Raw genomic sequence first — 7,718 nt, 5'->3', positions numbered from 1 at the left:
AATTAAATAAAAAGAAAAAAAAAGAAAAAAAAATCCATGACTCATTTAGAATTGATTTCCCTGTATAGTAAGAGATAGAGGTCTAGTTTCACTCTTGTTACTATGGATCTTCAGTACTGCTTGCCACAGTTTCAGACTGTTCTTTTGATTTATATTTTCCAGGCTGTTAGTCTGTGTGTTTTTTTTCCCCATCCCACACTACTCTGTTCACTGTTTACTTTGCAGAAGCTTCTGATGAAACCATTCTACTTTTTCTAGTTTCTCTTTTATTGCTTGTGAAACAGTTGGAGGGTGGGAACTCACTAGAGAAAGGAGATAAATCAGGGTGGTCTTTGGGGGATAACCATCTCTGAACTCATTATGTTTCACTCTTTGCTTCCTGTCCACTGTGATGTGAGCTGTTGTCCAGCACAGGATCCAGTAACCATGTTTTTTTTTTTTCTTCTAAGTCTATGGGGCCCAGTGACCAAGCAGTGAGCCCTTTGGAACTGTCATCCAAAATAAATCCTTTCTCCTTTCATTGTTCACTCCCCTATTTGGCTACAGTAACAATAAAGGTAACTAACTATATAATACGAAGAGCTCACTCTAATGTAAATGTAATCATATCAGGATTGGCCTTTTGTCTGTAACAGATGCATTGGATCGATTTAAGAGCTTCAAAATAGAATCCTGGGGAGTAGAAACTGGACTGAGCGAGCTTTGGCTCAAAATTTTCTGTAAACCAAAACTCCGAATAATTAAATTATTAAAAAAGTACATCATGCTATTTTTTCAGCTTCAATATTTTTCAACATTGTGTAGGTGATTTCTCCCTTCCAACTATGCTGAAGAAAAGGTAGGAGGATCTTGTCAGGGCTAGGGTAATTTAGTGGAAAACAACTAGAAGTTAGAGGAGCATTTCATCAAAGAATGGGTGGATGAGGTTAACACATTGTTATTTCTGACATTGCAAATGTCTTGCTTTGTGATTAGACCATCTGTGTTTGTTAATTGGTGCTCATAGAAGGCAGACTCTACTCCCACAGTGCCTGGGAGACTGGGGAGCTATCTCTCTAGATGATTCAGTTTTACAGGAATAGTCCCCAGCTTCTGAGAAAGACACTGCACACTTATACATCTGGCAAGAGGCCTTAAAAAAGATTTATACCTCACAAAGATAAAGAATTCACAATTACAATTTCCCTTCAAGTAGATGGTGACAGTAAGCGGAGGTCAGAGTTTAAGGTGAGGTAGAAGCCCATCTAAGGTTTAGTTAAGCCAAGGGACTTGGGAAGATCATCATCATCCCCATCACTTTCATTTCTTGATCCTCGTGATTAGAAATGTCAGTTGTAGAAGGAAGTGAAGTCTATTTGGAAATCTCATTTTTCTGTTTGCGGAGGTTGTGACCCTAATTCACAGATGTTCCTCTGTGTAGAGGAGGTTTAAACTTCAAGAGACGAACTACCGAGTGGTAAAAGTGCTGGGGCTCTATTAAGCCTCAGAGAGTTCTCTTTATTAGCATTTTTATCTGTTTTCTGTGACTTTCATACATGTATACAATGTTTTTGGTCATATCTACCTACCCCCAACTTCACCTGCCTCGGAATCCCCTCCTCTATTACATCTCCCTTTCAACTTCATATCTTCTCTTTCACTTATAAAAGAACTGATTTGATTCAGTGCTGCTCATATGCTCTTAGTTGTGAGTCACCCTATCAATGGTCGTAACCAAAGAAAGATGACTATCCTTCTTATGCTATTAATGCCTTAGCTAGGGATATGGCTTCCTAAGCTCTTCTCCCATCCATACTGGAAATTGTTAACCCTGTAGAGTTTTTATCAACCACTAAAAATATTATGTTCCTTGAGAACCCTACTGTGTAACTAAACCTAAAAACTAATCTATAAAGTTATTAAAAAATTGAGCTATGTTATGCATTTTTATATAACTTACTTTAATAATACTTTACCTTAAAAATTCATTTTCAGGCTATACATTTAAGTATGCAACATACATGAGAGTGAAATGTTAACTATAGTTAAATAAGTAACATATTCCATCTTTCAGAGTTATCTTTGCTTTAGTAGTAATTGTAACTTAAATATGTTCTCATAACAAATCTTCATTATATAATGCAGTAGAACTAACAATTGTCCTCATGAGCATTAGGTATCCAGATTTATTATTTCAAACCAAAATGCTTTACACTATTTCTTCTCACCCTGCAACTCCTAGTTCCTGCCTCATCCCCTGGGGATCTTTACTGTATGTTTCTAAATATACATCTTTTAAAAAATTAGATTCTACATATGGCCATTTCCTTTGTATCAAGCTTACTTTACTTGAAGTGGTGTGTTCTGGATTCATGCATGTTCTTGCACATGGCAGCAGTTCCCTGTCAGTAAGGCTGAGTGTACCTCTTTTACGTATTTTTCTTATCAATGTGTACTTAGGTCATTTCTGGATTTGAGGTTGGTGAATACAGCTGTGGTGAACACAGTACAGATATCTCTATAAAGCACTAATTTTATTTCCTTTTTTTATTTATCCATCCACGAGAATTCTGCATCACATTGTCATTCTACTTTTAATTTTTGGTGAGCATCTACCATTTGTACTAGTTTATATATTGACCAATAGTATTCAAAGGTTTCCGGTTGCTTGTGTTTCTAGTAATGCCCATTCTAACAGTACTGAGGTGATCACTCATCACAGTTTAGACTATTTCCCTATCAATATCATAGGGATATATATATATATATATGTATATATATATATATACATATATATGACATACACACACATAGATATAGATATGTCAAGTTCAACATTAACACACAAAACTGATATTGATTGCTGGAGTGAGGTGGCTTTGCTTCCTATTTGTGTAATCTTCATTGAAGAACATTATTTTTCTTATTTCCATAACAGGGTCATTCCTTTTATATTTGCCTTTCATCTCTTGATCAGAAATAGTGTGCTGACTTTTCTTCCTGATGCAAAACTCAACAAATGATGAATGAATGCATTTCCACTCTACTTTCTTGACTCTTATTGGGTTGTTCACGAAAAAGCATTATCATTCAAATGTTCTTCTAATCATGAGTCTCATAGCATTACCAGCAATCAGAACAGATTTGTAATTTGTGAGCCATGTGTGAGGAGAAGATATCTTGCTTCACTGAGAAAATAGACAATTTCGTGAAGTATTGGCCATTTATCTGTCAAAGTGGGCTATTATACATTGAACCACAGCAAGAAGCTATCATCTACTTTCAATTCCTTTCATTTATTCTTTAATGAAGGGTATTTTTTTGTTTCTTGTATAAAGCTGATCCAAAGTCTATATTTGAATTCACCTTTGACAAAAATAGATAAGTGAAAATATTAATCAGGAGAACACAATTTGAATGATAAAATTAGAATTACTAGGTTGACTGCAATTATAAAATTTTAAAATACCATTCATTGAGAAGCAAGGAGGGCACAGAGAATAGTACGGAGCATCTTTTATCCTCTACAGGCTCATCTCACCACTGCGGGTTGTTTTCTAATGTGCCAGACATGAATACTCTTCCATTGTGTGCATGTAGAGGCCGTTATCTTTGTAGAACTAAAGAGATTTTTATTTATATATAAATAAGTATAGAACTGGTCATTATAAGACTTGATTTTTTACTTCTGTTCTATAATTCACAATGTATAAGTGTTGTAGCCTTAGATGAGCCGTTAAGTTTTTCTGAGATGAGACTGCTTCATCTGAAAAATGTAAATAATAAAAGGGGTTCTTGTTTTGTCTGTTACAAAGTTGTAATAAGCAGCAAATAACTTGAGGCATGCTAGTGTATCTTGTCACCATAAAAGACTATAGAGGATTATTATTTATGCTCCAATGCATGCATTGGGCATGTTCGGTATAATCTCTATTTTCAGAAACTTACACTCCATCATGTTGACATTTGCTAATTTTAAATCATGCTGCAAATGAATGACTCAGATTGGAACACCTGCTATCATAATTTCTTAAGAAAATGAGTATCATTTGATTTACTAGAGCATTTTATCTTAATAAGATCAGTTCAGCATTTATTAGCATGTATTAGCCCTGTAATCCCCTTAACAGGCTATCACACTTGATTCTTCTGTCAGATATCAGAGCAGTAGTTGCGTTACTCTCCAACAAAATGCTCAGCAGGCACCATTGAACTTCATAGTTCTTAATGCTTTTCCAGAAATACTCTAAAATGTATAGCGTTTGAAAATACGTATAACATGATAGTTTGTCCAACAAGAATGATATATTTTATATTATATTTTCTGTATTGCTAAAAATGATAACTATAAATTTAAACGAATGGTCTTACATTAATCTTCATTTGCCATTACATTTTAACAGATTTAATTCATCCACCATTGGGTGTTTTCCAGAAGAAGAAGTTGCCATTACATTTTTAAAATGACTACAAAGAGAAATATCACAGGAGGCCATCTTAAAATAAATGTGGCTACTAGAACATGAAGACAAAATAAGTTTTATTTGTACGAAATTTGTATATATTCCACACTTTCTTCATCCATTCTTCCATTGAGGGGCATCTAGGTTGTTTCTAGGTTCTAGCTATTACAAATAATGCTGCTATGAACATAGTTAAACAAATGCTTTTGTCATATGATAGGGCATCTCTTGGGTATATTTCCAAGAGTGGTATTACTTGGTCCAGGGGTAGGTTGATCCCGAATTTCCTGAGAAGCCGCCACACTGCTTTCCAAAGTGGTTGCACAAGTTTGCATTCCCACCAGCAATGAATGAGTGTACCCCTTACTCCACAACCTCTCCAGCAAAGGCTATCATTGGTGTTTTTGATTTTAGCCATTCTGACAGGTGTAAGATGGTATCTCAACGTTGTTTTAATTTGCATTTCCCTGATGGCTAAGGAGGTTGAGCATGACCTTAAGTGTCTTTTGACCATTTGAATTTCTTCTGTTGAGAATTCTCTGTTCAGTTCAGTGCCCCATTTTCTAATTGGGTTAATTAGCATTTTAAAGTCTAGTTTCTTGAGTTCTTTATATATTTTTGAGATCAGACCTTTGTCAGTTTTGGGGTTGGTGAAGATCTTCTCCCAGTCAGTGGGTTGCCTTTTTGTCTTAGTGACAGTGTCCTTTGCTTTACAGAAGCTTCTCAGTTTCAGGAGGTCCCATTTATTCAATGTTGCCCTTAATGTCTGTGCTGCTGGGGTTATACGCAGGAAGTGATCTCCTGTGCCCATAAGTTGTAGAGTACTTCCCACTTTCTCTTCTATCAGGTTCATATCACCATAGAACCTTCATCTGACGATGGATGGAGAGAGAGACAGAGACCCACATTGGAGCACCGAAATGAGCTCCCAAGGTCCAAATGAGGAACAGAAGGAGGGAGAACATGAGCAAGAAAGTCAGAACCGCAAGGGGTGCACCCACCCACTATGACAGTGGGGCTGATTTATTGGGAGCTCACCAAGGCCAGCTGGACTGGGACTGAATAAGCATGGGAGGGATAAAACTGGACTCTCTGAACATGGCGGACAATGAGGGCTGATGAGAAGCCAAGGACAATGGCACTGTATTTTGATTCTACTGCATGTACTGGCTTTTTGGGAGCCTAGTCTGTTTGCATGCACACATTCCTATACCTGAATGGAGGGGGGCTGCTTGGACTTCCCACAGGGCAGGGAATCTGGACTGCTCTTCAGAGGGAGGGGGAATGGAGTCGGGGGAGGAGGAGAGGAGTAGGGAGAGGGGGAGGGAAATGGGAGGCGGGGAAAAGGCAGAAATCTTTTCAACAGAAAAATAAAAATAAATAAAATAAAAAAGAAAGAAATTTGTAGCTCTCTGTTCCCCTGGATCCAACCCTCAGTTACATCCCTGGTAGTACAACAGATCACCAGCTGCAGCCTTTCTTCCCACGCTTCCATTTTCTATGAATCCCCCAAACTATCTCTTCCTAAACTCTCAAACAAATGTGTTGCTTTGTTCCAGACCCCAATCCCAGCAGCTACCACCTGCTAATCCAAGAGCAGCTCCTCCCAGGGCAACAAATAGATCTGCATGAAGGCAGATCTATACCTCTCTAACTGCTCCCGAGATCCAATTTCCCAGGGTTTCAAAATAGAAAGGGAGAAATCCAACATACTTATTTGTAGATGATATGATAGTATACATAAGTGGCTACAAAGATTCCACCAGGGAACTCCTATAGCTGATAAACACTTTTAGGCATACAAGATAAACTCAGAAAAATTCAGTATCTCTTCTATATACAAATGCCAAATGACTGAGAAAGGCATCAGGGAAAGAACACTTTTCACAATAACTCAAATAATATAAAACATCCTGCCATAACTCTGTCCAAGGAAGTAAAAAACTATTATGATAAAAACTTCATATCCTTGAAAAAAAGAAATTGAAGAAGATATAAGAAGATGGGAAGAGCTCCCGTGTTCATGGATTAGCAGAATTAGCACAGCAAAAAATGGCCACCCTGCCAAGAGCAATCTAAAGATTGGATGCAACCCCAATCAAAATTCCAACACAATTCTTTACAGATCTTTACAGGTATATTCTCAGCTGCATATGAAAAAACCAAAAACTCAGAATGGCTCAAATAATCCTGAAAAATAAAAGAACTGATGTATGTCTTATCATTCCTGATTTCAAGTTATACTACATAGTTATAGTAATTAAAATCCAATGGTATTAGCACAAAAACAGAATAGCTGATGAGTGGAATTGAATGAAAAAGACCCAGACATAAATCCACCCACCTATGGATATCTTATTTTTTTATAAATCTAGTAATACCCACCGGAAAAAAGAAAGCATATCTTCAGCAAATGGTGCTGGTCAAACTGTATGTCTTCATGTAGAAGAATGGAAATAGATCCAAATTTATCCTTCTTCACTACTCAGGTAGAAGTGGATCAAAGACCTCAACATAAAACCAGATGTACTGTACATAATAGAAGAGAAAGTGGGGAATTGCCTTGAATGCATTGGTATAAGAGAATACTTTCTGATAGAACAAAGGTAGTGCAGACACTAAGATCGACAATGAGACCTCATGAAATGGAAAAGCTTTTGTAAGGCAGAGGAAACTGTCAATCAGACAAAGAGGCAGTCTACAGAATTGTAAATTGTTGGGGACTGTGGACTCCCATAGCCTGAATTTCCTGTGAACCCCTGCCTGCTGGAGTAAACAACTTGTTTTCCTGTGCTTGCAGCTGCTCTGAGTAAACAACTTGTTCTGCAGCTGCTCAGAGCACAAGACCCTCATGAGTTCCTGATGGCAGGGGAGTGGTTTCTGGTGGGCTTGCAGCTGAGAGTTAGGGCATGGCCACTGGTCAAGAAAAGCCTATATAAGCTGCCCCAGAACACAATAAAGTGGGCATTCTTGGCACCCGTGTCTCTGAGTATGTGTGTGTTTCAATCTCCAGGCCCCTGCCTGACTTGTGAACCATACTGTAGCATGTAGAGCAGGCAGGCATTGCACTACAAGTGGAGATCCCCAGTGATATTGGAACTAGGGATCCCTGAGAGATCACCCTTGGGAATGGTCAGGGTGGATTGAAGATGGGGATGTATCTTTGTGTTTTTTTCATTCCCAGACTCTTGCCTGATAGCCATTCCAAGTGGTACAGGTGACAAAAGAGGCATTGCTGAAATCAGGAACTAGAGACTCTCTGGGGGACACTCTTTG

Source organism: Microtus ochrogaster, unplaced genomic scaffold (genome assembly GCF_000317375.1).
Source record: "Microtus ochrogaster isolate Prairie Vole_2 unplaced genomic scaffold, MicOch1.0 UNK28, whole genome shotgun sequence".
In the NCBI taxonomy this organism is placed as follows: Eukaryota; Metazoa; Chordata; class Mammalia; order Rodentia; family Cricetidae; genus Microtus; species Microtus ochrogaster.
The sequence above is the reverse complement of the archived record's forward strand: the minus strand, read 5'-3'. Positions refer to the sequence as shown.